Source organism: Gobio gobio (assembly GCF_949357685.1).
Source record: "Gobio gobio genome assembly, chromosome: 25".
NCBI classification, from domain to species: domain Eukaryota; kingdom Metazoa; phylum Chordata; class Actinopteri; order Cypriniformes; family Gobionidae; genus Gobio; species Gobio gobio.
Window position 1 is genome coordinate 30,067,016 of NC_137121.1, and position 10,585 is coordinate 30,077,600.

General features: G+C 36.6%; 1 protein-coding gene across 1 annotated transcript in view; it reads right to left on the reverse strand.

The window, feature by feature from the left end:
- Positions 1-9,539, reverse strand: part of hrasa (HRas proto-oncogene, GTPase a) — a 33,196-nt gene extending 23,657 nt beyond the window's left edge. Inside the window, exon 1 of the mRNA XM_079809889.1 lies at positions 9,382-9,539. The gene's annotated coding sequence lies outside the window, so the exon portion shown is untranslated. The remainder of the gene's footprint in view (positions 1-9,381) is intronic.
- Positions 9,540-10,585: the final 1,046 nt, after the last annotated feature.

Consider the following 10,585-nt stretch of genomic DNA (forward strand, 5'->3'; position numbering starts at 1 on the left):
TCTATGTATGCACTTAATATATCTGAATTAAAACTTTTCTAGCAAATGGTATGAACATTTTTTAAATGAATACAAGGAGTACATTTAAGAACTTTACTACTTATTTTTTTCTTAATTTAGCATTTCTTTATTGTGGTCGACTTACTTTGCATTGCTCCTGCAACATATCAGATAACACACTAAAAGGCTCACTTTAAGACACAACCGTCACAGCCATCCATGACAGCACATCACCAGACAGACTATATTCGTCCCAGGGTGTGCAGTTTTATTAATAGTCGTCATTGGGGCTGTAGGTGCAACTCAAGTTCACCAGAGGTGGGTCTGCACTCTGCAGCATTAATGATTAATGAAAAGACAAAGTTTCTTGGCACTATGGTGACTGCAACTTGTGAGAGTCCAGCACAGTGTAGCTGTGAGTAACACTAAAGTGCTGGACGATTAATGAGTAACCCCACACACGCGCACACACACCCTCTCAAACACACAATTGAGCTATTAAAGGGCAGGGAGTTCAGTTCATTTATGATGCCACTATGTATTACTCCCTTTAACCCCTGGAAGCCAAACAAAACATTGGGGTGAATGTTATAGAAGAATAAAAATACAGTAACAACTACATTTAAAAAAAAATCTTTACATTGATAGGAGGTTGCTCACTGGCAAAATTTTAAAAACCCGCCCTCAAGGCTTTATGATAATATATGCTCTATACATTGAGTTCAGTACAGATCTGTGGGATTTTTTGCCTGTTTTATCATCATCATGTGAAATTCGTAACCAGTCTGATCACGTAAAGAAAAGATCATAGCAAAGTACATTACTCAAAGAGAATATGTCCATATGTCCATATGATGAAAATCGGACTTTTTCCGTGTTTAAGTGCTATAATTGGGTTGTTTGTTTTGGTAAGCCTTTCTCTGCAAGCACGTGAAAAAACGAGTCGCTCAGATTTAGAAGTCGCCCCTTAATCTGCACATTTCCACCCACGGCGCCGCCATTTTGTTTTCGCAAGCAACAACGGTGAACAAGACCTCAAATGTTGTGGGCGGGGCTGAGTTCGGCTGGCATCCAGGCTTATGCGTGAGAGTGATTGCGATAAAGATGATGGTAAAAACCAAGCAGATGTCTTGTTAGTATTTGGCAGAGAATCCGATTGAGGCAGGAATATAGGCCGTAAAAAAATATGGACGACGCGACTTCATTCGCTTCCGCTGACATGAGTTGAAGCTTTCGGAGGCCCGCACACGGCGCTGACATCTTCCGCAGATTTGGGACTGAGTCTGCGCAGTAGAGAGCAGGAAGTAGAGGCGCGATTATCAAAAGCCCGCCCACGCTCTCGCAGATGCAGAACAATTCATTATATTGGTGTGAAATAAACAGTTATGGAAATATAGAAATTAAAGCCAAAACTCCAATCTCCTCCCCAAAAAAGTCTGTTAGTGCCTCAGTGACAACTACACTCAGAGAAGTCGTCAATCTCAGCTGTCAATCATGACGTCACAATCCCAACAATCCCATTTGCATTTAAAGGCACATGCACGAAAACAGCCTGTTCTTAACAGTAGTCAGAAATGGGTTACAATTACAACATGGTCAACAATAAATGATCTGTGAGGTATTTTAAGTTTTAAACTGAGACTTTAATTAAATTATGTATTCTAAAAGTTGGCACAATAGGTCCCCTTTAAAGTGATAGTTCACCCAAAAGTAACAAAGTTGGACCCCATTGACGTCCATAGTATGAAAAAAATACTATGGAAGTAAATGGGGTTCATCAACTGTCTGCTTACCAACATTCTTTAAAAATATATTTTGTGTTCATCAGAAGAAAGAAAGTTTGGAACAACATGAGGGTGAGTAAATGATGACAGGATTTTCATTTTTGGGTGAACTATACCTTTAAGTTCGAAAAATGCAAGTGCATTCTTCTTCATCCAAAGAAGAAAGTAAGTTGGTTTTAATGACATGAGTGTGCGTAAATGACGACAGCATGTTTCAGTTTTGCCTGACTATGCATTTTATATTGTTTGGTGATAAATTGTGACATTAACCAGGACCAGAAAATAGCACAGTAACCTTTTTTTTCTTGAGGAAAATTGATTTGAACTACATGAAACAACATTGATGTCACCTTTCATAATGAAATAAAGTTCAGAAAGAAAGAGTATTAAACTGGAAATAATGTTGTACAGGACTTCAGAAAATCAGGATTGGATTGCATTGTGAAAAGTAGAATCTTATTTGTTAATATAATTTGCCACTTTTTGCGCTTTTGGTTACATCACAAAGTTGTTTCAGGTGAAAAAGTTATAACATTTTGATCCATTTTTTTGGGAAAAAGAATATTTCCATTAAAATAATGTGCACTGGTGAATTGCATGCAGTAAGATATGTGGTATTGAGAAAGTAAATGTCATAATTTGCATTTAAAAAGCCTGCTGATATCAGCGAGTGATTAGACTTTACCAACTAGTTAAACATGAATACAATGAAAATCAATTGGTCAGTCTCAGGAAAATGTGTTATGCGTTTCTGATGTTCATATGTAGTTGTGCAAAACCAGAAATGAGTGACAGTGCCACTTTCAGTTTCAATTTAACACGGATGAGCAAAAGTATGCCCAAATTTAGGCCATCATTTGAATAACCCCTTTAACTAAACTAGGGCACTGCAAGGGAAGAACTGAATGAATTATACACACATACAGAGGGCAATGAAAGTTTGATTAGGACCTTCTGTCAGAGAAACCTGTTGTTTGGGATGTAGAGATCAGTAGAGACCAGACTACACATCCCATCGGGTTCTTTCCAGTGCCATCTCTATATCACACTTTCTAAGATTCATAATTAGCGCCAAAGTGCCATGGGGCTTCAAATGGGTCCTAATGAGCCCCTATAGTCCTGTATTGCTTGGGAATAAACAAAGCCACTTGAAGGCAAGCCAGCAACCTAGTTGAAAAAAGCGTAATGCGAGCTAACGCTGTGGTACGCAGGGAAGGAGTCAATATGTTTGTAATATGATTGGTTATCAAGGCACACGTGATCCAAGTTAGCTGTTACGCTTTCTCCAATTGTAGGGACACAGACCCTCGTATCTCCCAATAATAAAACCATTTCTGGAATAACCCATCTAAACCTGAGACAACACTTACACGGTGGGTGCCCAGTCTTTAGTGTTTCCAAGACAATGCTATAAGGTGGGGTTTTTTTTGCACATTGCACAGGTTTCTAGAGTTTTCCAGGTGGTTTCTAGGCAGTTTTTTAGGTGGGTACTTTTCAACCCTAGTCAAAAGTTAGTTTTGGGCTGGAGGACTGAAATCATTGACCAAAACACACCACTTCTCCAATGATGCGTTTTGACTGTGTCAGCATCTATTTTACTCGAGATGGATACACTACAACAAGTAAACATGTCAGCAGTGTGGACGCATTTCACCGTGATAAAATATTGTATATTTGGCATTCTAGAAATGTATCTAGCAATATGTAAAAAACTGGTTTATGACTTGTGAAAATGAACCCCGAAAAGTTCTGATACCAACATTTAATTACAGAAATTTTTCTGTTTACACCTAAATGAAAACTTTAATTTTGGCTTTTCTGTAAAAAAATTATTTCTTAAACTTATTTTATTCAGTTGGCAAAAGCAATGTAATTTCCATTTAACCCTTATCTTGTGTTAGGGTCATTTTGACCCGGAGAGGATTTTCTTTTCCCCAAAAATGCTAGTTAACGTTATTGCATTAAACTAAAACTACTTCTATACACTTATACTATAACTACTGCCATTTTTGACCGGGAACACCATTAGCGTTCTAGATTAGTTGATCTGTTGCCTTTGGCTTTTGGCTTGCTTAGTTGGGGACACTAAATATTCAACTTAGCAATACTAAATAAAACAAGATATATTTTGAACAATAAATCCCTCGATATGCTATATAATACACTCATAGTGTCTTACTAAAGTTATTGTGTGGAAATCTGGGGAAATACCTACAAAACCAACCTACAGTCGATATACACATTACAAAATAGAGCAATCAGAATTATAAATAATGTCGGATATCTTGAACACACACATTCACTATTCTTGAAATCATATATACTAAAGTTTTTGGATTTGGTTAAATTTAAGACGGCACAAGTCATGTTTAAAGCAAGAAATAATTTCGGAAAATATACAAAAAAATGTTTATGGAGAGGCAGGGTGGGTATAATTTGAGAGATGAATTAAACTTTAAAAAGCTCAATATAAGAACTACTCTGAAAAGTATGTGCATCACTATATGTGGGGTGAGGTTGTGGAATAAGTTGGAACAGGTGTTAAAATACTGTACAAACTTTAAACAGTTTAAAAAGTTGTATAAAATCGAGTTACTAAAAGGTTATGAGGTGGAACAAGAATAATGAGGGTGGGTTAAAAGATTGAGTACAAGATATTTTTTCTTATTTTTATTTTATTTAATGTATGTGCGCAATGGTTGTTGTGCAATAAGGATATGATGTATGTGGTGGGATAATTCAATTTTGATGAAAATTTGTATGGTTATATAAGGGGTGGGAAAATAAGCTTTTTGCTTCATCCCGCTCCTTTTCGAACACATGTAATTTTATTTTTGATATTGCGTCTATGTGGTAACACAATTGTTGTATGTTCATATTTTACTTTATTTTTATTATTTTTTTGGTTGTTGTTTGAAAATAAAAAAGAAAGAAAGAAAGAAACTATATTACTGATCTGTCCGCATTGACACTATATGATAATTGAACTGAGCTGGATGACATCACTGTTTTCTTCATAGCGTCTGTACAACCAAATCAAATTCTGTTGCATTATTTTCCTGTTAACACTGTGAAGCTGCTTTGAAACAATCAGCATTGTAAAAAGCGCTATATAAATAAAGGTAACTTGACTTTGTTCCATTTTGTACAAAATAAAAGCATTTCAAAACAAATTTCCTCGTAAAACATGAAAAAAAATGGGTGAACTAACCCTTTAAAGCAAAAATGTTTCCATATTTTGTTGAATATATTGACACATTCATCCACAAATAATGCTTTTTTCACTTGACCGAGGTGCATAAGCTCAGATAAAGGAGGCCTATGATCAATCATTTCAAAAAGAATTTTACAAAAACCTGTCCTAATTTAATTGAATTTAATCCAATATTTGGTGATGATAATATAGCATAAATTATTTTCAAGCTACTTTTAAAAGGCTGGTCATTTTTGACTGGGAACACAAAAGGTATTACAGGATTTTAGGTAAGCACAACGTTTTAGCTTTATTTCAATTAACAAAAATAATTTTTAATGATATATACAATGTTTTTTTTGGTTTGAGATGGTCATAACTAGTTTAACCTGCCATGTCTTCAGCTAGGCTAGCTGACCAGCCCAAAACCTCTTTAAAATCAGACCTGCCTGGACTAGAAGACATCTTAAAGGGTTAGTTCACCCAAAAATGAAAATTCTGTCATTAATTACTCCCCCTCATGTCGTTCGACACCCGTAAGACCTCCGTTCATCTTCGGAACACAAATGAAGATATTTTTGTTGAAAGCTGATGGCTGAGAAAGGCTTCAGATAGGCCTCCATTGGCATTCAGTACATTTACACTCACAAGACGCATAAAAGGCACTTAAAACGTCGTTACAAAGTCCATCTCACCACAGTGACTCTACAATAATTTTACGATGCGACGACAATAGCTTTTGTGCGCAAAAAAAAAATCAAAATAACACCTTTATCCAACTTGTTAATGTCTTCTGTGTGTGCCTCCACGACGCATGCGCGAGAATATGGCGCAGATCCGGCGTTCGGACTCATGGCCCAGAAGCGATTTGTTTACAAGCAGAGGAAGACGCGCGTGTCTAAGCTGTTGAATTCTACATTGATAGTGCTTTAGGTCTCTGCGTAGTTCTCAAAATCGGGCTAAAGTGTGCATTTCATGGATTCCCAAACGCCGGCGCTACGTCATATACTCGCGCATGCGTCGTGGAGGCACACACGGAAGACAAGAAGAGGTTGAATAAAGTCGTTATTTTGATTTTTTTTGCGCACAAAAACTATTGTCGTCGCTTCGTAAAATTATTGTAGAGTCACTGTGGTGAGATGGACTTTGTAACAACATTTTAAGTGCCTTTTATGGGTCTTGGGAGTGTAAATGTACTGAATGCCAATGGAGGCCTATCTGAAGCCTTTCTCAGCCATCAGCTGTCAACAAAAATATCTTCATTTGTGTTCCGAAGATGAACGGAGGTCTGACGGGTGTCGAACGACATGAGGGTGAGTAATTAATGACAGAATTTTCATTTTTGGGTGAACTAACCCTTTAAAGGCTTGTTGTTTTTGTTTGGATGTATAAAGATTCAAAGGCACGGCCAAAGGCATTCAGGCATAAGCATATTATAAACTAGGGCCTATAAAGTGTGAATACAACCTGTAATATCGTAAGTGTGATTGCTTAGGAAAGCAACAACATGGCTCTTCAGCAAGCGTCGTGATTTATCACTCAAAAACTACAGGAAAGTCTGAAAGCAAGAACAAGACGTCGACTCTAGGATCTGCCAAGGCATCAGAGCAGCATACATACACCCTGTCACCATGAGCGGGCAATATCAACAGCTCACTTTGAAACCCTATAAGCTCAGGGTAAACTTACTGACATTATAAGGTCTGCATTTTATGGACATCAATATCTAATACCTAGGTTTTGGAATGAATATTATTTGCCTAATCATTGTGAACCTTTATGTCATAAACAGTTATTTAAAATCATATATTGCTAAACATTATGTTAGAACTCAAGCAAATGGTCCCAAAAGAATCTCAAGTATCAATTTTCCCTGAGCCACAACCGTACAAAAGAAGTAGGCCTAAGTGATTTCCAGTCAGGTTTAGACTGTAAAAGGAATCTCACATGGGAAATGGAATCGAAGGAATCGAATACTGAGGAACCATAACAGATCCTGGCTGAGTGAGCTACTGACATCATCCCCCAAAATAACCATCACTGGTCAGATCATTACATCTGTCTAGCCTAAATCTGCTGCCCTACACTGCAGGCACTTCAAGGCATTGTTTGTTTGTTGCAGATGCAGATACTTTACTGCACAGTATGTCGAAAAATGAAATAAAATACCAACAAAATATGAATGCTTCCAAATATCTGGAAGCTCAATACATGCGAATTACATTATTTTGGGGGCCTAAAAACGCAAACTTGTGAAAACGGGTTTCAAAGTGCAAGTTTTTGAAAACGATACCGTTATCGTCTCCGTGTAAACGACAAAAACGTACATTTGTGAAAGCGGTGACGTCATGCGCGTGTGTATTATGTGTTTAGTCTATTTTATAGTTTTTTCTTTACAAAGTGTCATTGCCATCTACTGGCCTGGCCGCATAATACAGCGCTTTTAGTCGTTTTCACGGATCCGTGTGAACGGGGATCGTTTTTTTGACAACGTTGTCGTTTTAGTACATCATTGTTGATGTACAAAAGTTTTTATAAGTTTGTGTTTTTATTTAATATTATATTTGGTTGTAGTTTTATTTTAAAGTAGGGCTGTCAAAAGATTAATCGCGATTAATCTCATCCAAAATAAAAGTTTGTGTTTACATAATATATGTGTGTGTGTACTGTGTATAATTATTATTTATATATAAAAACACACACAAGCAAGTATATATTTAAGAAAAATTTATTATATTTATATATAAAATATTTATATTTATATATAATATAAATTATATAAATGTATATACAGTATATACATGCAAATATTTCTTAAATATATACATGAATGTGTTTGTATTTATATATACATAATTATACAGAGTACACACAAATATATTATGTAAACACAAACTTTTATTTTGGATGTGATTAATCGCGATTAATCTTTTGACAGTCCTAATTTAAAGCCATAATATGTAATTTTCCGCCACTAGAGGTCGCTTATTCAAAACAAAGCCGAGCTAAATTTCGCAGAGCTTTTATTCTGCCGCAGATGAACGTTTCTGCTTCTTCCGCTCAAGCGTAAGTGGGGTAACGCAGCGCTGTTTTACCATATTAGATATATTATTTGAGTGTGTTGAAAGTTATGTTATAACGCTACTCTGTGCATTCTCTCGACGGCTGCTATGAGACACTTGTTTCAGACCGCAGTAAGAGATTAGGCATGGTAAAACATGGTGCTCACGGTAAATCAAGAAAACGAGATTCAAACAATAAGACTAACTCTTATTCCTCACCTGCCTCATAAAACACAATATATTAAAGCATGTTTGGTTTTTCCATGGTTTCTACAAAATAAAACCGGAAATCGAGCGTAGGTATGATGTCATTGATTGACTCACAGACACTTTCCTGTCCTGGTAAAAATAGCTTATTTCTCTGGATTTAAACATTCTTGGAAACATATGGGATAATGCAAGTACACAAGTCAACAGAATATATAACATTGTTCTTGGTTTTTTTAAATGTTTTAATCCAAAATTTTACATATTGTGCCTTTAAGCGACCTAAACCGGCTTGTTCTGCGATAAAACTTCCGCCCTGCTCTTCATAGTTCAGTTATTACGAACCCTACTATGCTGAGGTATCTTAATATTCATGCATTCAGCCTTTGCCATTGGTGGGCTACTAAGCGACGTCAGCGGAATCGAATTAGTATTCGGCTAACAGTCCTTCGCCATTGGAACACTACGACGCAAACTCGGGATGGACTACTTAATATTCATGAGCTAGTCTTCGCCATAGTAGAATTTGCAATTGTTCGTCGGATACTATGGGGCGTCACCCGAGTTTACAGAGAGGCTCATAACTGTCACATGGATGCCACCAAAACTTAACAAATCAGATAATTAGACAACATGTTTACATTCAGTTTTAGACTTGAAATCCTTTCCAATAAATATTATATTGAAAGTTGTCGGGAAGAAGAGCCACGGTCAGTTTGATCGATTACTAGAGTCTGATTCAGTGTAAACTGACCTGATTCAGTGTTTAGATGCTTGAACAGGCTTCATTATGAAGGGTGAATCAAATATAAACTAATTAAATAAACACCATACGAGGGTTATATTTCAATTCTCAACACACAATTTAGAATAAAACGCAGAAAACACAGAACAGCCCTGGAATCTATAGATCTATCGATGACTGATTGTTCGCACATATGTAAACATTCTCCATGCAATTATAAAAACACACTTACAATTACCGTACACATCGGCCAATTGTGTCTGTAAATTAATAGCAATATGTTTAAGGTAAACAATATTTGCCACTATAAGTCGGTTCACTTGGTCACATTACAATGTTACATTGCAATCAAACGATTCACGGTTTAATAGCAAAAAATGTACACATCACCTCTGATTCCCCGGACACAGTCACTCTCCAGGAGACTTCGTTTATTTCGAGATTTTCCTGGATTGTATTAGATGTAGCAGACAGTCCACTGTGAACAATGTGCTCCGCTATGTGTGTGTGTGTGTGTGTGTGTGTGTGTGCAGCCTACGCCCAGCCCCACACGACACACGGTACCGCCCCGGCAGCCCAATCACCAATCCTACTATGGCAAAGGCTCAGCTCATGAATATTAAGTAGATCCCGGTGACGTTAGTCAGTGGCTCGTTTGTGCCTGAGAGGCTGATCCACCAAGAACACAGCCAATCACAACGCGTTATCCCACCCTCAATAACACAACAACCAATGGGATTAGTATGCCTACTATCCACAAACAGCTCCTCTTACTGTATCATTTATTTTATTGCATAACTAAATAAAAGTTTTTTATATTTACTGCTGTCCTTGTAATTCTTTTGCAATTTTGCAACAAGTTGTAACATCTCTCCTCATGTGTAGTTATATGATGTAATGTATTTCTGATTTAGAAACTATACAGTTATTTTTGGAGTGTGATTACGGTTTTTAAGCATGTGCTATCTTTAAACATTTTGTTAGTTAGTTAGATTAGTTAGTATATTCGGGTACATATTTAAAACATCCAAGTAATCTGGCAATCACCCCTAGTGACTGATCACATAGGCTAATTACCATAACCATAGGTAGGCCTATTTCATAAGACATTTTAAGTTGTGTAAATATTTAGGCCTGTCTTTGTAAATTTTAGTGAGTATATTGACCAGGCCTTTTTATTTATTTTCTTCTACTGCTGTTTATGTGACCAGCTTAGGGGGGGGGGGGGGGGGGTCGTTTTGGCCACAAGTCAGTGTAAAATTTGAACCTTCTAGTTATTGGTTGTTCACGTCCTAATGTAAGTGTGAATGTAGCCTAATATTCATCTACTAAACATTCATCTTTGTAGAATTTGTTATTTCCTGTGCATTCAACTTATAGTATGACTATTCATACACAGTCACGAAGATATAATTGACCATTTTCACATTTCCAGGTTTCTCAAAAGCGGAAGCCGTCATAAAATGAAATAAAATACCAACAAAAATATGAATGCTTCCAAATATCTGAAATCAATATAACTCAATACATATTAGCCTAATTAATTTATTTTGGGGGCCTGACAACGCAAACTTGTGAAAACAGGTTTCAAAGT